The sequence below is a fragment of the Balaenoptera acutorostrata genome, chromosome 7, assembly GCF_949987535.1.
Source record: "Balaenoptera acutorostrata chromosome 7, mBalAcu1.1, whole genome shotgun sequence".
Classification (NCBI taxonomy): Eukaryota; Metazoa; Chordata; class Mammalia; order Artiodactyla; family Balaenopteridae; genus Balaenoptera; species Balaenoptera acutorostrata.
The window spans coordinates 113,241,460-113,264,607 of NC_080070.1; the positions used below are offsets into that span (position 1 = coordinate 113,241,460).

At 36.8% G+C, this 23,148-nt stretch overlaps 1 pseudogene; it reads right to left on the reverse strand.

Annotated features, from left to right (window-relative positions):
- Window positions 1-10,432: 10,432 nt before the first annotated feature.
- On the reverse strand, window positions 10,433-11,184 carry LOC103015692 (acireductone dioxygenase-like; annotated as a pseudogene).
- Between the last annotated feature and the right edge of the window lie 11,964 nt (window positions 11,185-23,148).

Sequence of the window (23,148 nt, forward strand, 5' to 3'; positions counted from 1 at the left end):
TAATACCTGTAGAGAATGAGGGGATCAAAATTATAGGTTAATTTAATCATTAGCTTAACAATCTAACACTTAGGAATTGACTTGGTGGAAATGCATTAACACAAGGAAAATGACATTTTGTTTACGATAATTCCTTCAAAACCTATTCTAATGGCAAAAGTTGGAAACAAAATATCTATCAAGAATTGATACGTTAAAAATTTTTGGTTCAGGCTTACAGTAGAATAGGAGACTATGAAAGGTACGATAAGGTTATGGAAACTCTCCTTGTAATGTGTGTGTTTGTTCATGTGTGTGTGTGTGTGTACCATGTTATAAATAAAAGGGTGTGAGCTTGAGCATATGAAAGGAGGCCAGACCAGCTTATTCCTATAAATCAAGTCAGTGATGGCTTGAACTATTGTTCTGTAGTGTGAAATGAAAAATGAAACAAATATGATTCCAAGGGCTTTTTTCCTGAGCAACAGGGGGGAAAAACAAACAAAAAAAAGAGGTATTATTTGCAGAGCTAAAAAAAATTGAGAGAGGAGAAATTGAGTTGAGATTTGAAGCTGGGTGTTCGAGAGTCATTCTTGGGGAGATATGAAATAGACAGGTTATATGAAGTCCAGACTTGGCGACATCTGGTTTGGAAATATACTTTGGGGAGTCCTTAGTGCATAGAGGGTATTTTAAACCTCTGAGACTGCATGAGTTCACTGAGGGAGTGAACTGCATAGAAAAATACAGAGTTCTGAGTTTTGAGTCATGGATTTCTACAAACCTTGAGTTTAGGGTGATGGGTAGGAAACCAGCAAAAATGAATAAGCCATAGCTAGTGATAACAAAAAAAAAGAGACGAGGCTATGTGGTACTGTGGGAGCTTTGTGAAGAACGCATTACAAGGAGGTGAGAGCAATCTGATTTGAACTCAGAATTGATTACTGGATTGAACAACACAGAAGTCATTTGGGAATATTATCACAAGAGGTTTCACTTGGTTATTCCAAAGCTTTAAGTGTAATGGCTTCAAGAGAAATGAGGGAGAGGAATTACAGAAAACTGGTTAGACAGTCCTTGAGAGGCAACTGGCCAGAAAAAGAAGGAGAAAATGGGGCAGGGGCTGGAGAAGGAGGTGTGGACAAGACACAGATTTTTATTTCATAAAAGACGTTTACATGCTGAAAGAAATGAATCAGTAGACAGAAAAAAGTGGTGATGCAAGAGAGAAAGCTATCTATATTTGGAGCAATGCCCTTGAGTTGGGGAGCTAGAATGTTATCACTAGATATCATTCCACTGAGTGGAGTGGAGTGGAGAGGTTGGTCTTAGATTGGAACATTAGAAGCTCTTCTGCAGAAGCAGGAGGGAAGGCCAAGTTGATGAGCTCATATACCTGTAGCGGATGATGGTGTGGTGGAAACTGTGGATCCCTCTTGTAATTGCTTCTGTTTTCTTGGTGTGATAAAAAGTACAGTTCGCATCAAGAGGAGGAAATGAAGCAGAGAGCTTGTCACTATTATTTTGTTTCTTTCTGTACTGATTTATGGAAAATACACTTGAATTTTAATAAAAAGAAGATTTTCAATGAGAGAAAATAAGTCTAAAGATTTTCCATGTGAGAATTACATTGTGAAAAAATCTGGCATGGTTAGGTAGTTGACATTTATTTTTAAGCAAATTATCAGGATTTATCCTCACAAACTCTTCCAGTGGCCCTAATTGTTTACTTATTTTTAAATAAATGGAACCCACACATCAATATGATTCTATTTCAATTAATAGCCCACCATTCTTGTTACGCTTTTACACTTAAAATAGTTAAAACATCTTTCAAGTTATCTTTACTCGGCCTATTAATAAAAGAAACTGTCAGTGTGTTGTGTTCCATTCTTCTTTCCATGTGGCAGATTCTCAACAGTAGACAGAGTTGTATAATATTTGAGAAGCTCTCTCTCTCCCTCTCCATTTCCGCAATCCTTTCCCTTCTCTCCCTCTGTGTCAATCTTCCCAGTTTAGTATCTCTTAATCTTTCAGCAAACAAGCTCTTCTCTAGCCAAGGTAGACCCTTAGTTAAGAGCCATGTCTCAAATAGCATATTTCACAGAACACAAATGTGAATCCTCTGGGTCTTACTGAATACAATTCTCACAATGATGTGAGAACATCTTAGCAAACATTGTTTTTCCTTCAAGAATGCGTGTTCACGTGGACTCCGGAAAGGCACACAGAAGCATCATCAGTGTAAAATATCATTAATGTAAAACATGATGGAGGGGAAACTGGATTTTGGTTAAAGTTTAACCAACTTAGCTAAAGAACTTAGGGAAAAATTAAATCGCAAAGTGGAAAATAATTTTATCTCAGCACTACCCTTATTAATTGATTTTATTGCATTTAATTTTACTTGTTATTGAAATTAAATGTAAGAATTTCCTAGAAGACAATCTCTGACTGAGAATATTAGCTATTTTTACAAGCCCTGTACTGTCAGTTCGAGTTCAAAATTTAGAATATGTGATTTTGGTTTTTCTAAGTAATACAGGTAACGCCCACTTTTTGAAAGTTTGCTTTACACCACCTCACTTTTATGAGAGACCTACTTTTATTAAAGTATCTGTTTTTGCTAAGGAGACTAAATCCAAAGAGGATTTCACTTTTATGAAAAAAGGTGAAAAGTGAAAATAGCATTGTTCATCGTTTGATTTGGCGCCCACACCTGGAGCAGCCAAGCTCCTTCCTTGGGAACTATACTCAGCATCTCAATATCCAGCCACCATTGCTTTGAACTGTGTGAGCATCTCTACTTTATCTTAACTTATTTTGTGCATCCATTAGCAAAATGTGTCCTAAGGGAACTGCTTCTTTGCTTTACATCATTTGGGCTCATGAAAGTTCTCCCAGGAACACCCTACTTTCTGATCGCAGGGGAAACCTGTATGTTTAGTATTCTAGTTTTTAAAATACCAAAGAATTTGAAACAGTATTTTAATTTAGAATTTAAAAACAATCAATGATTAAGATTTAAATAAATACAATCTGAATTTCATTTTTCTGTTTTGTATATTTCAATTTAGTTTCTATACGAATGAATGCATTTCAAATGTGTCCTTTTTTTTATGTTTTCATTCTCAAATATCAGCGTGGTTCCTTTGAAAATATAAAATAGATTCTGGAACTTTTAGTCTATTGAGATAATGCTCAGTCTGACTCTCCATATTGTTTTTGACTATGTCACATAGTATTTGTGTCATTTAGCAATCAAGTTGTGAACATAAGGGCTGTCTCCACAAAGATAAGAATTGTTATGGGTTATTTTAGTTCTTTCTACATTTTCAGAGTGCCCAGAATCTTGCCTTACTTTCTTTGCCATCTTAACTACCTTTTACTTGCTTTATCATAGGTCCAATAACCATTTGGGATTGCTTCCTGTTTTATTCCACTAGTATACTAACAATTTTTTTCAACTGAAAAGTGTTTTATTTTTAATTGAAATATAGTTAGTTTCCAATGTTGTGTTAGTTTCAGGTGTATGGCAAAGTTATTCATATATATATATATATATATATATATATATGTATATATGTATGTATATATATGTGTGTGTGTGTATATATATATATATATAGTATAATTATCTCTAGGTCCATCCATGTTGCTGCAAAGGGCATTATTTCACTCTTTTTTATGGCTGAGTAATATTCCATTGTGTATATATACCACATCTTCTTTATCCATTCATCTGTAGACGGACATTTAGGTTGCTTCCATGTCATGACTATTGTAATTAGCACTGCAATGATGTCAACTGAAAAGTTTTAAATAATGTGCTGAGAACATATTCTGGACTTGCCTGTCTGCTTATATGAAGAATATAACTCTTCATATAAAGAAAGGAGACCAGAACATAAGGCACAAGTAGCATATATTCTGCTCACATAACCTAGAAGAAATCTCCTAGATACTTCCTATCTGATACGATGAAAAGCCTTTGACTTAAAAAAAAAAACTAAGAGTTCATTTAATCCACCCAGAAGTAGCAATCGTTTGAATTTACATAAAGATCCTCCCTTCTCCCCGCATCTTTTTCCAGGGACATATCCAAAATTTCCTCTCCTCAATAGACTCATTTTTACCAAGAGGGAAGCAGATAGACAGGTATACGAGGGTGCCACCCCACTGAATTCATCCCAATGGTCCCTGAGCGTTCACTGAGTTTAGGTGCCTTCTTACTAATCCAGTCAGTTTGTGTTTGCATTTGAGCAATTAGATACATCATCAAAAAGAACATAGGGTAATAAATAGATCCCTACAAATCAATCACAGTGTATACAAGAGAGTAGAGAAAGAAAGACAAATACATTGTGAAACTGAGCAACAATCTGGGGGCATAGTCACCTCTGGTGCAAAGAGCCAAATCTCAAATCTAGTCCACTGAGTTTGAATTCCTGCTAATCACTTACCCTTTACTCTTGAGCAAGTTTCTTAACCTGTCTCAGAATCACTTTCCTTCTCTATAAAGTGAGGAAGTTAATAAATACTGGTTTTGAGTGTTAAATAATTGTAAAAGTTTAGCACAGTTACTATTTAAAAAAAGCTACTCAATAAAATACCGCTTTGCTTTTTAATTCAAGGTTATTCATTGTGTCTGAAGTAAAGCTGATTATGCAGTCCCCCTGATAATGATGAACTTCCCATTAAACACAAAAACAATATTGACAAAAACTATGTAGAGATACATGTGTCAACTGGAACACAAACTCTGTAAGAAGAGTAATTTGGGCTCATGCTGTATCCCCATCACTCAGAGCCCTAACAAACACATAGTAGGGGCTCAATAAATATTTACGGTCTAAATGAAAGACTTTGCTTATGTGAAGGATCCACCAATTTGGCATTGGTACAGATACAAATTGGTATCTGTGCTCGAGCAAAGAGCTTTCAGAGACGAATTAAGCAAGTACATAGATTTGTCATTAAGAACTCTGCCAAGACAGGGACTAAAGGAATCCTTGGGTTGAACAGAGCGGAGGGTTGTAGGGATTATATGCCACAGAAATAACTTGCATTTACATCCCTAAAGAGACTAAGGCCAACTGTCAGTCCTGGTTGCAACGAGAAATACCACTGCATTCTCTCTACATCAGGGCTCTGCAGCGACACATTTCTCCCTCTCTGTCTCTGTCTGTCTGTTCTCTCCTCCCTCAACTTTCCTCCATCTCCTTCCGTTTCCCTTCCCTCCCTCACCCCTTCCTTCCTTTCTTTGTTTTTCCCTTCCTCTCTTCCTCTCTCCCTCCCTCCCTTCTTTCCTTCCTTCCTTCCTTCCTTCCTTCCTTCCTTCCTTCCTTCCTCCCTAATTATAGTTTCCAGAGCTATAAGTTGCTGGGGGAACCAAGAGAGTGTGGCTGCCATAGCTGCTTTGGTGTCAGTGAAACTAGGAAACAGAAGATCCAAAAAGACCCTAAAGCACACCCAGGGAGGAAGTTTTCTGCATGTAGCAATGTAATTTGTGTCGGTTGTCCTAAGATGCTTAACTAGACAAAACAGACTCTACCCTACAGGGTAAGGCTTCCCAACCACAAGGGGAAAAAATAGGTAAGCAAATAAATACATAAAAGAGCTAATCTGTATGCTGGCTAAAAATTTAGAGAGGTTTCATTCTGAAGTATCGAGAGAACTCACAGAAACAGGCTTTATATTGTCATCTTCTGAGCCTCTATAAGGGAGGGCATTCTTACTTAGTGTTTTAATCAGGAAAAATCTACAAAATTAAGTGCCTATAATATAGTTTCTCTTCTACTAAATTTTGTAATAAATAAAAAATAGAAAATATAACAGATTTATTCTAAGATTTATATAATCATTTAAGCTCTCCCTTAAGTACATAAGTTTTAAGTTTCTTCATTTAATATACAGTCTTGATTTCTCATGTAGACGATTCCATGAAATATATACTTCCTTTAAGGACTTTAAAATAATCATTATATTTTTTATAATATATATATATTTATTTTATATAAATATAAATATATTTTATATAAATATATATTATTTCATAATACATAATATAGAATATATAACATATTATATTAAAAGTATATTAATATTAAAATTAATACTAATATGCATTATATACAATATATAAGATAATATGTATTATATAATACATAACATATTATACATATATTAATATATATTATATATTATATATTTTAAATTATACATAATGTATTATATAATGTATATATAATACATAATATAGGCATAATATATGTTATATACATTTATAATATACATATATACATATACGTATAATATATGTATATTATATACATATAATATACATATATACATATAGTATATACATACATATATACATATATAAAATATAATCTATGTATATATATTATATGCATTAGTATACATATATTATGTGTATTTCATAATATATATTTGTATATTATGATCTATAACATATTTATATATATTCTGTATTATATTATGTATTATTATATATAATATATTTTTATATATTATATATTATATTATGTATTAATTATATATAACAAATATTAATAATTAGTATTATATAATGACATTATATTATTATATTATATTAAAATAATTATTATATGATTATATTATATAATAATGATAATTAGAAAGTCCATCTTAAATAATGGAGATTAAGGATAAAAGGAAAATTAAAATCTGTCAAAATGGTCTGGTTTTTAATAATTTGTTTAAAATCCTCTTCTAAAACATTTGGTCCTGCTGCTCTTTTTATGAAATAGATCTTAGAATATAGGTTGATTTACAGGATGAATTTATATGCATTCTTTTTTTTTTGAGATAATTGCAGACTTACATGCATTTTTAAAATTAGTTTCCTATTGCTGATATTACCAACTATCACCTATCACAAACTTCCTAGTTTAAAACAACACAAAACTTATCATTCTACAGGTATGGAAATTAAAAGGTCAAAATGTATCTTGCAGGGTTTAAATTAGTCTATTCTGTCTATGATTAGTATAGCTAGCCAAGTTCTCTTCTGGTTACTATTTACATGAAATATCTTTTTCCATCCTTTCATTTTCAACCTATTTGTGTCCTTATATCTAAATTCAGTCTCTTGTAGACAGAATATATTTAGATCATTTTTTTCAATTTATTCTGTTAATATCTGCTTTTTTATTGGAAAGTTTAATCCATTTACATTTGAAGTATTTACTGATAAAGAAGAGCTTACTTCTGTCATTATGCCATTTGTTTTCTGTATGTCTTATAGTGTTTTTGTCCCTCATTTCCACCATTCCTGACTACTTTTGTGGTTGATTTCTTTTGTAGTGACATGTTTTGATTCCCTTATTATTTCCTTTAGTGTATATTCTGTAAAATTGTTTTGGTTACCATGGGGATTACATATAATATCCTGAAGTTATTACACTCTTATTTGAGTTGACAGCAATAACATATTACAGTTAGAATAACTTTAAAAAAGTAGTAGTTACAGATGTTAATCTACGGTATGATGTTCTGTGGGGCCTTCTGTGAATCAAGAATACAGATGACAATTCATTTTAATGTTCTTACACAGTGTCCATGTGCAACATGTTATGATTCAGCTGCCTTAACTTCTGGGTGCATATTTCTTCCATGACTAATCATCTCTTCTACATCGTATCAAAAATTTTGCATTTGAACAAATGGGGAAAACATTATTCTTCAGAATATAGAAAAATATAATGTGATAAAACAGATATTTTCAACCTAAAAATTGTCATAGTTTTCTCCTTCCGTATGATTACATTTTGATGTCAAGCACAAATTATCTCAATAAAACAGAAAGAAGAAAATGGTTGTACACTGTTGGGAGATAAATCTCTGGTTTTCTCAGAGCATGGGTTGTCTTTTGCTCAACACTATCTTTTCAAGAGTATTTGTATAGTGGAGAGCTTTAGAAGACAGAGATAGCGTCTTCCCCAGAGCAAAGGATAAGCATGCATAATGTCTAATATAATAAAGTTGACGTCTTCCTCCAAAGTGAAGGGTAGGCATGCTTAGTTCCCATAACAAATAATTCCAGTTGTTCTCCTGTAATATAATTTACTATGGGTGAAGATGTCACTTGCTGTTCTTTATGTCACTGTGGGAGTGGGGCTAGAAAAACCAGTGCAAAGCAAAGAAAAAAGCTGGTGTTCTGGCTGTCATCATTGCAGTAATAAAATCATTTGTCTCTGATACAGAACTCTTGTTTCTTCTAATAGCACCAATGAAACTGTGGCAGTTAATTTGTTAGCCTGAAAACAATGTAAAACATCAAGGCTTTCATAGGTCTTGACCCCTTTGTCAATAGAGGGTGGTGCTGAGAGAAACACGGCTTCCTGGATAAGGAAGGATGAGCATCCAGTGGACATTTTCATGGAATTTGAGGAAAGTCCATGGGAATCAACAGAAACAATGTAACCGAATTTTATGCCAAACTGGGTAATAAGTGATTCTCCCATTATCACCTCTTAATAAGAAAGAATGAGGAAGTGCTTGGAGCTAAACACAGGGGAATAGGTGCAAAGACAGTTGTCCTAACTTTGACCTGGTTATTGTTCACCTATTCCTGGCAGGAGGACTTTATTACCAAGCTGGCAGCCAGACTCAGGCTTGTCTCTTAGTAACAATTAGTGCTGAGAATTGCCCTGTGTGGGCAGTAGGTTCAGACTTCTAGACAACGGTTTCTGAAATGCATACCACACTGAGATTTAAAAAAAAAAGAAAAAAAAAAAAAAAGTTGGGGAGGAGTGGAAACCGTCAGTAGAAACCAAGCAAATTGTTAGAACCTTGGTTCGTGGTTTGTTGACCTGGGAAATGATGGGCCAGGTCACAATGCTTGTTAAGGAAGAATGGCAATGCACAGGCCATCTTCAGCGCTTTCTCCCGTCCATCTTACAAACCTTAGATCTATTCAGATAAGACAGCAGTAATTCTCAAAGTTTTGTTATTGTTGCTTATGTTGCAGTGGGTTTCAGCTGTAAGGGAGTTTGACCATCGCGGTGTGATTTTCCTGAAACAGACACTCAGCTGTGGGAAACCATACGTGAAAAAATGACTAGTCCTACTTGTTTATTTTTTATTATGATGCCTGTGTTTTAGATGTCAATCCAAATATTTATGTTCAATACCCATGTCAAGGAGTTTTTTTCTTGTTTCATCCTAGGAGTTTTATGCTTTCAGGTCTGACATTTTAGTCTTTGATCCATTTCAAGTTCATTTATGTGAATGGTATAAGATAGGGTCTAATTCCATTCTTTTGCATGTGAATATCCAATTTTACCAGCACCATTTTATTGAAGAGGCTGCCTTTTCTCCACTGAGTATTCTTGGATCCCTTGCCAAATAATAGCTGACCTTATATGCATGGGCTTATTTCTGCACTCTTGATTCTGTTCCATTGATCTATGTGTCTAGTTTTATGTCAGTACCATATTGTCTTGATTACTATAGCTGTATAATATAGCTTGGAATCAGAAAGTGTGGTACTGCCAGCTTTGTTCTTCTTTCTCAGGATTGCTTTGACTATTTGGGCTTGTCAAGTAGTTCTGAGCTCCCTGAATCTTAAGATGCTAAGGGAAGTAAAAAGACAGTTTTCAAATTCCTCACTCCATCTGTCCTTCAGCTTAAAGTCTATTTCAGTGTTTACATATTCCAGGCTTCTTCCCCTCAAAGGCATTCTGGTCTAGCCAGAGGCAGCCAGAGTCAATGGAAACCACATGCAGTCTGATTTCATCCTGATAGGTTGAGATCCCAGCTCTGACCTCACTGGCTACCTAAATGCTCACATGGCTCAATTGTTTTACTAGAAATGAACAACGAACAACAATGCAAGTATAAGTAAGCATTTAAGTATTATTTTATTTTATTTTATTTGTTTAACATGAAGGCAGCTACTTTATTTTGAACAAGAAAGTGGCATAATCAAGCAAGGGTCCCCCTAACATGCCACCTCGTCCCCCACGGCACCTCCACCCAGCTTCCTCCGTGTTTTGGGAGAAAAGCATCTTCTCTCTGCCCAGTCCTGTCATCCACTGTCACTCCTCTGCACAAAGCAGGCATGGCCTCGCCTAGTATCCGCTTAAAGTCCAAGAATCGGGTCCAGATGGGTGCAGCCAAGTGGCTGCGTTTGGGGAGCTGAAACTCACCGGGTCACAGCTGAAGCCACGAGCTGACACAGGGCCACTGACCACTGATCCTGAATGGGAGAAAATGAACGGATTTGCCCAGATTTCCACAGGTGCTTCCATGTACAAACCGGTTCTATAGCTACTTCCATTGAAACGTATTCTGATCAAATAATCTTGCAGAGGAAAGCTCACCTAACCTCAAGTCTACAACACAAAAGCAAGAAGAATACGACAGATTTTCTGCTGCCATCACGTCCGGAACCTTCACAAGCAGGGTCAGGGTGCGCGATGTCCCAGGGCGGCTAGGCCGTCTGCGCCAGAAACTCCAGGTACTGCCCAGGGGCCTCGAAGTGGTTAGCCAGCCGGTTGAACGCGGTCCACACAGGGTCTCCCACAAACAGCCGCATGGCCTTCAGGCAGTTCTTCTCGTCAAGCATGAAGCGGTGGTATATCCCGATGAGGAGAGAGATCATGTCTCCTGTCTCCCTGAAGATGCAGATCCACCTGTCCTCTTTATCCCTCACGTCGAGGTACTCACTGGTGTCCAGGATGTAGCGAGTCTCGTCATCCAGGTGTAAATGCTCCTCGTAAAACATCTTCATCTTTTCTTCATAATTTGGTAGTTTGTCTTTGCATATGGTTATTATGTCCATCCAGGAGTAGTTTCTCGCTTTTCGGATCTTTTCTAATTCTGGATCGTTCTCATATTTGTCAGCATCCAGCTTCTAGTGAAGGACCCCGAGCCTGCGCAGCTGCTCCAGGTCTACAGGGTGCGCGGGCTGAGCGTGGTGGAGCCACTGCGGGTTGTCGGCTGACTCAACCAAGTACCAGGACTGCACCATGGCCGGGCCGGGGATGCCGCGCCTGACCCCAGACCGGATCGGGCCGGTCTGACCCCGGGACCCGCGCGGGCCCCCCAAACCCAACGTACTATTTCAATATTATGTGAACAATAGCTAATAATAGTAGGCCTAAGTATTTATTGATTATTATGTGTGAAGTACTGTGTCAAGCATGCGTTACACCTTAGGAGATCAGTAGACTATTTCCTCAATTTTGTACTTTAATCATTTAAGTAACTTTTCTAAGGTAAGAGGATAATTTTGGGGGCACAGCATGGACTTGAGTTCCGGGTCCATCGGCACGTGGAGGACCTCTGTGCCCTGCCTCTCACAGGGCATTTGACGCAGGTGTTTGAGACATGGCATCTTCATCTCCTTCCTGCCCTTCAAGATGCTTTGACTTAACTCTGAAATACCTCAAATCAGAAGAACATTATATTATGCTACTTTTTTCACAGTATTATCTGAACAGAAAAATGAGATATTATGTCCAAGTCTGTAAAGTTGTCTGATTTTTTTTTTTTTTAATTTTCTCTTAAGGAAAGTATTGTTTTTGTTGTCTATTGCCCATATACATGGATCTAATAACACTATCCTTTCAGAAGATACTTATATTTTCTAATAAAATAATATTCTTCCCTATGATTCAAAAAACACTGAATAATATTGATGGTTATCTCTCATATTACCTCTTAACCCTAAGTAAGATAAACTTATACGTTGACAAAAGCCATAGACTTCACATCAAGCATACAGAACTGAGAAATATCCTCTTTGAATTGAAAACATGGTTCTCTCTTTAACTCTGTGTGTGCATGCATGCATGTGTGTGTAAATTTACTGAACTGAAAAAACACTCCCATCCTAGGCATGCTCGCCTAGCCTTTTGTAGGTCCTGTGTTGGTGTTTTTTACTATTCATTTAACATAACATGGGTTATCTTCCCTGTGAGCACAGGCTTTAAAGCACTGCACTGAACCTTGACATGTTGGCACTGACACATGACTTGTGCCTCAAAATGTCCAGTAACAGAGAAATGCGCCCAAATATCTCAAGGACATCACATCAAGAAGGTTAAGTGATTCTTTTTTGTTAGTTTTGGAAGAGAAGAATGTAATGAACAAAGACGTTCAAAACATTAGAGTCAAGGAATTTCTAGTAGAGGTGCTAGAGGAACTAAGCCATGCAACATGACACCAATGCTTTAGAACATAAAGCCCAGCACCCAGTCAGGCAGGTGGGGGATATTTGGTTGGGGCCCTCCAGAAAATTTAGAGGTTGTCCCTGCCCCAGGAATAAACAGCTTCACTTTTTTACATTCCTGGAGAATAGCCATGGGTTTCTAGCACAGTTTGGCAGCTAAGAACAGTACAAAAAGGATTCATTTTCACAAGTCCACTTGGATTTTTTTCAGCATCAGTGATTTCTGCAATCCTGTGGAATCCTAATGCTGATTCCAACAGCAGTTATGCAAGTATCTAGGATAAATTTCCTCCAAGGGAGGGAGTTACTGAGAGATATGAGATACACGTCACTTTTCCTTAATTTCTCATATACATGCATATACTAATCCTTTAGTGAATGCATTTGCAGTGTTAATAATAAAGGGAATACAAAAATGAGGTTAATAGGATGGAATTTTTAAGGTGTGTTGTTTTGTAAAAAGGAAGTGCATTCAAACAGGGGACTGCTATTTTATACTCCCTTTGGTTCATAATGGTCACTCACTGACTTATCTCCTCCCAGGTTTCTTCTGATATCAAACTGAAGCCACAAGGACACCACTTCACTGGTCAATGAGAATCCTCTCTTATTAGTTGTGTGTGCTTAGATGTGTATAATTACCTACTCCTTATCATAATAATATCAATTTGGGAAATTTTATGGGAAACTTTACTAAGAAAATAAAGAACGACTTTGATACTCAAACTTCCTGGTCTAAGAGTATATCCTAAGTAATCAGATAAATGCACAAATATGTGTTTGGAATGTCTAACTCAAGAATGGTAAATGGATAAAATGAAATGCTAAATAGGCATAAAATACAATTGTATGCAGCAATACTTACAGGAAATGAATCAACAATGTACTGAAAGGTAAGAATGGTAGTCTACAAATTATTATGTATTGAGTCTTTATAATTGTTAAAATTATATATGTATATACATATATAGTGATAGAGATTGAAAAAAATACTCACCAAAATGTTAAGACTACCAATAGAATTATGGATGATTTTTAAAAGTTCTTCATTACACATTTAATGTATTGTTGGAATTATAATAAGAATACATTAGCTTTGTAATCAAAAAATTAGAACTATTTTCATTTTTCAAAGCCAAAAAATAAAGAAAATAAAAGTAAAGAAAATAGGTATAAAAAGATAACCACTGAGTAAAAATTATTATCTTTAGAGTCAAAGACATCAAAATCTCCTCTCAGGTTGAACTAATACCCAAAGATATTGATGACATTTCCACGGTGTTTCTGGTACTATATAAAGTACTTGTACAAGGATGAATTGAAAGTGTATATTGTAATGGGTTTTCTAACATCCAAAACTTGGGAAACAGCATTGTTCCCTTCTTTACCCGCCATGTGGGATCCTGATCTGTACTTTTAAGCCTGAAAACCTCTCACTATGGTGATGACCAGTCTCCTCACCTCCTCCCAAGTCCAGATGACAATTCTGGGTCTTCAGGCTTTTCCTGATTACCCCTGTTCCTATTATCTTTGGAGACAAACTTTCATAACCACCCTAAGCAGTCCCCGCTTGACCTTGATGTCACATTTGACCATGACTTCTAATGTATCTAAGAACTCAGAGGGTCTTGAGCGCAAGCATGTGAAACAAGAACTCAGAAGACGGTTTCCAAAAGGACTGGAGCTTTACAGAGAATCAGGAGCAAAAGTAAAAGTAAAATTCCAAAGTGAGGTTCTGTTATGCACATATTTAATCATAATTGTGGGCCATTTTCCAGGGTCTGGAGAACAGACGCTCTCTAAGGGAAATGTGAAGGGGAATTTTTCTGATGATATTTGGATCCATTGGCTAATTATTAAAAAAAATACTTTTTAAAAACTCTAACTTTCTAGTTTGCCTCAGATCCCTACCTGCAGCTTCCAGGGAGAATCAGCTGGTCCTCATGAAGTAATAAGTGTGAGAATAAGGAAATGTTGGTGTGATGATCTTAATTAACTGTCTTGATTGGGAGAGTCCCCCAGATAAGCTCAGAAACCCCTGGAAATATTGAAGCAGGGCTGCAGAACAGGGCAGGCACTTGTCAGTCAAATATTCAGCAGCCAACAGAGAGAAGCTGGTCCCCTTGACCATGAATATAGGACTAAAATATGCCTCCCGTTTATTCTATTCTGGCTCAAATGGAGGATTGCAAAGTGAAAAGCCCTCCCAACGTTAGATATTTAGAGGAAATGTCAGTGTCACAGAGGATTGTCAAACTCATTACTTCATTTTAAATGATCAAAATTACTAATGTCTAGAACTTTGATAATTCATTCTATATGAGTTAAAAATAAAGAAAATATAAAATATCTAAATTACAGAAGGAAGCTTTATTTTAAATCCCAATGCTTAATAAAATAATATTTTGGCTTTCCCTACCATTTTAATATGCTTATCTCTGTAGCCTAATAAAATGTCTTTGGAGGTTCTTTACCTGTGGTGCATATTTATACTTCAATACTATCTTCACATTTCACATGTGCAAATTAGAACAGGTATACGAATTGTAGATTAGAATGTCAAATGGGCTAGTGATAATATCCTATATGGTGCTTTGTCTCTGTTAATATCTTAATTACTTATGCAAAATAAAGCTCTGAAATACGCAAAGTAGCATAAGTGCTTCTTTAGCTTTAGTGTGTGTGAGAACCAACAAGGAAGCATGTTTTCTAGGCTGCACTCTGAGATGCTCAACTGGAAAATCTACACAAAGATCCTGCAATCTGCAATTGTAGCAGCACCTTTAGGTAATTCTAAGATGGGAATTCAGAAACCAAAGTTTGAGAAATGTTGCTATATAGATTGATATATGATTCTTTACTTGAATGTATCCACAAAGAAACTTTTATTAAAATAACATGTAACATTCTTTCTTCATCATTTGTCTCTTCTTTTTGTTTAGGTACATATTATGAGCAAGGCATTGTGTGGGACCCTGGAAGAAATACAAGGAGAAAGTCTTAACTATCTAAATTACTCTGCGTAATTTATAAGTTAGTGCACACTATAAGGTTTTATGGGTACAATGAGTTATAGAATCAATGCCATGGAGATTTAGAGATTGGTTAATTCCACTTGATTAGGAAATAATGGCTCCCTGGAAGAAAGAACACCAGATGAGACCTTCATTCACGGAGGTTGGATTAAATTTTGTGGAAGAGATAAAGTAGATGAAGAAGAATGCAGAGACTGAAATTTCAGGGCGGGTGTGGGAATTGGATGTTGTCAATTGTGTCAAAGTTATATTTAGAGAGTGGGTTTAACTGTGATTTGTGACAAGTGTCTAAAAGAACTTTAAATGTAATATTCAAGAATATAAATTTTATAGCTTAGAAAGTGCAGAAATATCAGATATTTCTTAGCAGGAAGGTGAAAGATTGCATGTTGTGAGAAGATTTCTCATGTGAGAAGAAGATTTCTCACGGGTGTGTAGGAGGGATTAGAAAATGGAAAGACTAGAGATCACAGGTGGAAAGGGGCTGGTGGTGGCAGTAAGTGTAGGGATATAAAAGGGAAAATAAACATCGGTATTCAATTCTAAAGCAGAGTTGAGGCATGCTGTGACTGATTGAATGTGAAAAACATGCAAATTTGGGAATTAAGATATAGTCTTAAGTTTCTACCTTAAGTTTTAGAAAAGATGTACATGCCATTAATCTAGATAAGGGAGCATTAGGGGGATTTGGAGGCATGATGACAAACACAATGGGGCATGCTGCCTTTTGACCTCATGCCTTTTGCACTATTGCATCTCTATCATGAGTAACTGAGCATCATTTCATTATTCAAGACCCAAGCTGAAAGATCCTCCCCTTTCTGGAACCTTTGTTATCCTTGCATATCTTGATAGAGAATCTGGATATCAGTGTACTCACAGAGCAGAAATAAACTTTATAATAAACTCTATGGAAGAGGATACCATGTAATGAATGCCGAGGATTTGTATACCTCAAAATCATCACATGAAATATTTTTCTCATCTTGCAAAAACTAAAGAAATGAGAACTATTAGGCATGGTTATTGTGTATATCTCTTATAAGTAGTTTCTCTGTCCTAATTAGAAAAAACACAAATTACATATGTATACAGTTATAAAAACTTACTGTTAGTTTCCCATTTTCTGAAAAGTAAGAAGATGGCTATGAAGATTTTTTTTTTCATTTTTAAGTTTCTTATATTGCTGTGATTTTGATGTCAGTATCCAGTAAAGCACCTTCTGGTGTGTGTGATATGAAAGTGTGATTGCTATTGAACATTAAACAAGGGATGCTGGTAATTTTATGACAATTATGTTTTAGCTTTCCATACAAAAACAATGGTAATCAGATCTCATGCTTGAGAACTTTAGCTGATTGTCACAGGGAGAAGCATCCTGCCACCAATGGTGTAATTATAGAGCAAAATTAATGGAACATTTCACCTTCCTTTGAAGGGTAGGGTGAATCATTGTAACCGATATAATGCGGCTATGGGCTGATAGGCTGATGTAGCTTATCAAATCTTGTACTCAGATGTACTGGCATTATATTCCACTTAAATGTCATGTATTATAATTAAGTTACATTTCCATGTTTAAGAAAATGAGCTTGATACTCCCATCTGCTACAGAGTAGATGGGTCTTCTGAGAATAGAAAAGAAATACTTTTGTGTGCCATTCACATTTCCTTGGAGTGAGACTTGCTCTCATGTACATAGGATTCTAAGCAAAATGTCTGCTTGTATTGCTTTTTCTCACCTCTCATGCCAATAGAAATCTTAAACCCATCTCACTGGAGAAGAGAGACCTTTTCTGTTGTCCAATAAATGCTTCAAATCCTGCTGAGACACTGAACATGTGTGAAAGCTGTGTAGGAATCAACACCATACAACCCAGAGGTTACCACAGAATCTATTTTCATAATAGAACAAAAATAAATCATGCAAGAAACCGTTTGCCAAGGCTTGGCCTGCATTTTAAATGTCCCCATGAGCTCTGTGTACACCCTTGTGACAGCAGGGCATGAAACTTGGCACCACACCTGAACAAAACAACAGGGATTCTTGTGTCAAATTTTAAAGGTCAGTTTGGCCAGAGAAGATTTCAACTAGTGAGTAAAAGGAAGGTTGTACCATACATACACACACGTCTCAGACTTTAAGCAAAAAATTTTAAACAATAGATCTATATAGTGCAAAAACATGTCTAATCTTATCACACTTGTCTTTAAAATGTTAGAGGTAAAATGAAGGGCAAACACATAGTGAAAACCTTATTTGGAATGATTCAATATCTAAACTAAAATACTGAGTCTCCTCTGCTGTCTCTTGCTTTTCTTCTATAGGTTAGTTTTTCATGAACCCAGGTGGTTCCAAGGTACACAGCAGAGAGGACCCATAACTTGGGATTAGCAGTCATTATAAATGTCAGCTCTTGCCCTATGCACCTTAGAAGGAAAGGAAGAACATATTCAGTCAGTACACTTATATTCTTAGGCTAAACAGTGGAGAGTAATTATTAGGAAAAAGAAAGAAACTGGATACACCTGAGTGCTAACTTTAGCAAAGGAATTAAAAAACTCTCATAAGAAAAATAATCCTAATAGCTAAGATTTAAGAATTTGCAAGGTATCGTACAATTGACATTATTGTATTGACATTACATTACCTCATGAAATGACCCTATGAATCCTATGAGATAGTTATTATTTTTACCCATTCTATAGATATAGGAGCTGAGGTTCACAGAGAGATTAGTAATGTGATGAAGTTCATTCAGCTTGTATGCGGACAGGACTCAACCACGAGCCTGTCTAACTGACTAGTATAATGCAAAGTTAGTAACAACTCTCTCAAAAAATATCTTTTTTATAAGCCTTTGTCAATTTCCACGGTGTAAACACTCTTACCATGACCAATGAAAATAAGGAAGAATTGCACAAAATCAGCTCTCCCAAACTTTGAGTCAGTCTTTACACCACTGAACTCTGACTCCAAAATCCCTAATTTCCACCATTAGGTTATAGCATGAGTCATGAAAAAAACAAGAAGAAAGACAGAAACAGCGAAAGAAAAAAAGAGTAAACTCTTAGGTGGGCTTCTGGCCATGTTTCTCCTCTCACTAACCATTTGGGTTACAATCCTTAAGAATTAATATATATTGTAGAAAAAGATGTCCATTTATTAAAGGTAAACACATATAGGAGATAAAAAAGTGGGTCAGTGAAAAAGAAGGGGATAAAACTTGAGAAAGCCTTCCTAGAAAATTATCAATGATCGCGTTAGAAATGTTTGAGCGTTGGGGATGTAAAGGTGATATTTAACTAATGCCACTATTTATTGTAGGCCCTTCATATTGATTAGATAATACTTAAGGTATATATTATGATAACGATAACTTTATAGAGAAACAAAATGAGGCTTAAGGTTATAGAGTTAGGAAAGTAGCAGAGGCTGTCTCAGATTTGCCTTAATCCTCTGCACTTTGCATTGTAAACCTTAAAAAAACCAAAGAATCTTTCCAATTTGTGTTGTGTTGCATCTACAATCTACATTTGCCCATGTCTACTTCTTTCCGGTTGCTGTTTACCTTTTTTTGCCTCTTGATGCCACTTGGTCCAAGGTTTAGGTAAGGTTATCTCCATTCCCTTTCAGAGAAACCCTGTGTTATAGCATTCTTCTATTTTCCAATTAATTAAATGAGTGAAAAGTACATGGAAAATGTACAACTATATTCATTAAGTGGATGATTTTTCTCCACTCTGGTCTTCATTCCATCAGTCTTCAAAGTAATAGTATTTAATCTTTCCAATTACAAATTCCTTTCTATTTGTACAGCATCATAGGCTATTGTAACATCTGTAACAACATGCTCACATTTACATGATGAGATCTTGGTCTACTGTGCTGACTGTTAGCCTGACCTCATTACTGTTTCTTTCTCTCCATCCGCATCCCCCACCTTAGAGTCTGTAAATATATGTACAGAATGTGGTAAACAAATATCACCTGGTGAATAGGAGACTAATGATTAAACATTGAAGAGAGGATGGAAGAACTTTTAAAATGCAGTGTATTTTAATGGAATCATAGAACATGCTCTGTCAAGGCAAATGGAGAAAGCCTGTTTTAAACTTTTCATTGAATATTGAGGAAATGGAGAAGAGGGAAGGTTTTCTTGCTACAAATTAATTTTAAGAATATATTGCAAAGGATTAAAGATTTCAAGGGGGAACTTTTAAAAGAGAACACGAATACATATAATTATGAAAACACATTTTTCTGAGATTATATGTATTTGGAGACAAAATGAGATCACAGTCTATATCTGAAATGTATTGAGACTTTATTATTTGCCAGACACAGGATGGGTCCTTTAAAGGAAGTGCTGCTATTTTAGAGTACGTCTGCTGGCAACACATTCTCTTAGTTTTCCTTCATTTGAGAATATCTTGATTTCCTTTTCACTCCTGAAACACATGAAGTATTATTTTATCTTCACAACATGGTGGATACGGTTATTATCTCTTCCTTTAAAATGCAGACACTGAAGCTTAGAGAGATTGACTAAACCCCCAGCGCTTAACCAGATCATAACTGGCAAAGCAGGTATATACATCCGCATGTGACCTCCAATCCCTGATTTTGAGCACTTGTTAAATATGCTACATTTTGTTTGTTTTAACTACATTTGTCTGAATTCCAGCATCAGTTAAATTCTTTCTAAATCATTCTGGGTGGCCCCAGGAATATGCCTACCTGGAGGCTTTGGTCTTGACCCTGCTCCCTAACTCCAGATTCTCTGATAACATCTCTTGCTAAAGTAAGTGCTAATGTCAGAAGTGTTAAGTGTGTCATCTGTGCCCACAGATGGGTCCTCACCAACACAGACTCTGTTAGAACCCTACGCAGGTAGCCGATACTCATGGTCTAGAGAGAGCCGATGCCCCGTACTCTTCTAAGGGTGATGAGAAGTTTGCCTCCAAGCTTTGCCCAGCAGTCTTCCTGGGAAGAAGGTAATCTCCCTACTGCAGCCTTGGGGTACAGAGTCAGTTTATTACGGTGTTCTTGTAGTCAAGGACTCAGGAGCCCCTGGACCTGCTCTGCTGGTACCCATACCTGCGTTCCAAGCCCAGGCACCTCCCTTTGGAGGCCTCCTTATTGGGGGCTCAGCTGGGACACTTTGCTCCACCCTGACTTAGCACTTTTCCACCCCTGGGTCTTCTTCTCTCCTGCCTCTTGGCCTCCCACCCATAAAAAGGCCTTTTGTTGGGGTCTCCCTCTGCAGTGAGATAATCCCCGACTACATCATGTGTCACCATCAGGTGCTGTCCACGGAGAGCAGTGGGACCCTGGAGAGCAGCTCTTCCCCTCTGGCCTCTCCCTGCACAGCACTGTCTGCGGTATGGGATGGGGGCTTGACTGATGCTCTCAGCTTAGCTTGTACTAATTGACACCTGAGGCTCTACAGGCGAGACCACCGTTGCCCACACCTGCTATCTATGCCTAGGATTTGCCACCTGTGTCTTCAAAGCTTTTGACGTGAGTGCTTTTGAAAGCTTTTTCTTCTCCATATCCTACGACAGTTCAGGGAAAATCTCTTTCTATTTTACTGACTGTTTTATTGGTCACCTTCCTCACCCTGAGACTCTCAGGACCGGCGGCTGGAGCAGAGGCCAATCTGTTTGGCAGATCCAGTTTTGTGTTTGAACCACCCCTTTGCTCTGGCCCTCTTTTTCTTGAATTTATGTGTGCTTTTAGCATTTTCCTCCCTTTGGAAGGGCTGTGGCCAAGAGTTTGCATAGGAAAGATGTACTCAGGATCATCTGGTTCATTTGGATTCACCAGTTCTCCTGTTAGGTTCATCCTAGATCCAGGGGAAAATTAGCTCTGTGCAAACCTGGATCCGTACTACATTAATTAATCAAAATTAGTGTGTTCTTATATAGCATTGCCATTTGTTTATAAAGCTCTTTCTACCGTTTTCTCGTTCAGCTTTAAAACAACTCTGCAAGGGAGGTAGGAAAATATCATTTTCTATAATATGGCAGAAGGTAGGACCAGGCTCAGCGCTGTTAGCACATTGCTTATAGCCTCACAGTTTGTGAATAACAAGCCATGGGTTTGAATTCAGTTCTGTGGAATAAAAGCCCATTTTTAGGGGCTTCCCTGGTGGCGCAGTGGTTGAGAATCTGCCTGCCTATGCAGGGGACACGGGTTCGAGCCCTGGTCTGGGAAGATCCCACATGCCGCGGAGCGACTAGGCCCGTGAGCCACAATTGCTGAGCCTGCGCGTCTGGAGCCTGTGCTCCGCAACAAGAGAGGCCGCGATAGTGAGAGGCCCGCGCACCGCGATGAAGAGTGGCCCCCGCTTGCCGCAACTAGAGAAAGCCCTCGCACAGAAACAAAGACCCAAAACAGCCAAAAATAAAAAAAAAAAATTAAAAAAAAAAGCCCATTTTTATTCCAATTAAACCATGCCATGCTGTTTGCAAAAGGTATAGTTCCCCAACCTGAAATGAGCAGCAGAGCTAATTTTTTAAAATGATAGGTTTGAGAAGTATGAGGTAGCAGGAAAGACTGTGTAAAGTAGTATTTCTAGCTAATCCGTCGAGACCCTGTGCAGAACACTAGGGATACTTACACAGCAAGTGGAAGATATGATTTCATTTCCAAATGGAAAAAGAAATGCCGAAAGTAAACACGGAGTGAACTCCAGCTATTGGAACATACAACTGCACCCGTGTTAATGCTCATTGACTGACGGATGCTTTGAGGAACTGGATTGTAGGTAAGTGCAGCTCAACATGCACATTGAGATCAAAAGGAATAATTTTGATTTTCCAACTCTTTCCTGTTCCCACAACTCATGTCCCAGGAAGAAGAGTAAATTAGTAGACGTTGTGAGTGTCTGAGGACATCTCTTCCAAGCTAAGTTCTAGCAACTCCCTCTGTCATTTCTTGGTTAACCTAGAATACCAATACATTATTCTCGGTAATACACATTAAATCAAGTCACTGTTTTGATCCTTATAAATGTAGTAAAAATGCAAAAGGGACCTTGTGAAATAGAATCACACGAAATTAACCTTAGCTTTAAATTGTCTACATTTTACCTTGCAATCACATTTTAAAAATATGTCCAATGAAACACATTATCAAAAATGGTGAGCTACTTGGGGTTCCTTAAGGATAGATGCTTTGTAATGTTTCCTTAATAAAGCACCTATTTTAAACATTAATTGTCCTTCTTTCTGGCAGATTAAATGATGTATTAGACCACTGAAGGCTATAAAAAATTGCCAGAGATATCAACTCATAAAACTAACTAGAATAAATGTTTCTAGCATCTGTTCATTTTTCTCCCTATTCCTCCCATACAAAGCTAGACATATGAGCCATCTAAACTCTTTATTGTATAAAAAAAATACAAGTTTTGAGGAGGAAGAAGCATCTGGTGCTATTATTCTGTGACTGTGTTAAACAGATTTAACTAAATAAACTATCTCTAGTTTTCAGGGAGCCAACTTATTAAATAGTTCTCAGTAACAACAGGCTGGATTATTTAAACACTGTATATACTGCTATTCCCATCATGCCAGACATCAGACATTTTTTTCCCCAACTTTTTAGTTTGGTATACTGCAGACCTGAAAAACAAGATTTTAGCTTTAATACAAAATGATAGAATCTGAACAGGGAAATGAGATGATGAATACATAATTTGTTTTATCAATTCATGCTTTGAATGTCTTTTTTGTCCCCAAAATTTACTTGCCCAAGTTTATAATTTATCTAAGCTTAAATACTCAGAAAAGTCAACAAAAATATTACAATGAGCTCATACTTACCCTTCAAACATACACTAATTATTTTTTTCTCTTCCTCTTAGATATTGAAAGACTTTATTTTCTGCATACTTTAGGCTT